The 947-nt window shown below is 48.3% G+C and overlaps 1 protein-coding gene across 1 annotated transcript in view; it reads left to right on the top strand.

The window, feature by feature from the left end:
* Positions 1-850: 850 nt before the first annotated feature.
* The window catches only part of LOC115109451 (FERM domain-containing protein 4A-like), a 177598-nt gene continuing 177501 nt past the window's right edge, over positions 851-947 (top strand). The window contains 1 exon segment of the mRNA XM_065009760.1: positions 851-947. This exon segment is cut by the window's right edge and continues 310 nt beyond it. The gene's annotated coding sequence lies outside the window, so the exon portion shown is untranslated.

Here is a 947-nt window from a genome sequence, read left to right as displayed (position 1 = left end):
CTGTGTGCACTTGTGCGTATGTGTGTGTGAGCGTGCATGTCTCTGTGTGTGTTTATCCACTCAAGTTAATCATCTGCCGATGCAGTATTGACCAGCTGATTGAGTGAAGCTGAGCATTGCAGAGTGATTATGAGAATATGAGAATATGTCACTAGAACCAGCTGTAACTCAGCCCAACCCCCCAGGAAACAGATATGATGGTCAGACAAGGACCACGCCACTCCACGGCTTAAGCTGGTTTCCCTCCTCATCAGGACAAATGGTTTTTATGCTAGTGTTCACCACATGGTTTTGCGCCTAAATCCTTCAGAACCTTTTTTTGTGGACCAGTGAATAAGCCAATAGGCATGGTGATGACTGTGTGTCCCCAATCCTGTCCCGAGACATTCTCCTCTCATTCGGATCCTATCCCACTGCATTGTTATTGGCTTGGTGTGTGTGTGTGTGAGTGTGTGTGTGTGTGTGTGTGTGTGTGTGTGTTTTGGGGTGTCCCTCTCAGTGCTCCAGTCCAGACAGAAGGAGTGAAAGCTGGATGTGGGATTTAAAGGTAATCTCCTCACCAGATGGCAAAACATCACATATTCCTTTTGAGGTGCCCCATGTGACCCACTGTACTGTGTGTGTGTGTGTGTGTCCCCTTCCCCCGCACACACACATTTACTACTCCTTTGTGATCACATGACAAGGGTACATATGCTAATAACAACCGTAGCATTGCATTCATCCAGTGACCTGGTTAAGTCCCTGTCTAGAGTGAGAGCGAGAGAGCGAGAGAGCGAGAGAGAGAGAGAGAGAGAGAGAGAGAGAGAGAGAGAGAGAGAAAAGAAACAAAGCATACTCCCTTTCCCTCACACACATACATACTCCCGTTTGCGTTCACACACCGTGTGCTAGAGAGGCAGAGTGGAGCATATGCAGAGGAGAATGGGCAGGTCTCTGAGTCCGAG

This window comes from Oncorhynchus nerka, linkage group LG25 (assembly GCF_034236695.1).
Source record: "Oncorhynchus nerka isolate Pitt River linkage group LG25, Oner_Uvic_2.0, whole genome shotgun sequence".
Lineage (NCBI taxonomy): Eukaryota > Metazoa > Chordata > Actinopteri > Salmoniformes > Salmonidae > Oncorhynchus > Oncorhynchus nerka.
The sequence above is the reverse complement of the archived record's forward strand: the minus strand, read 5'-3'. Positions and strand labels throughout refer to the sequence as shown.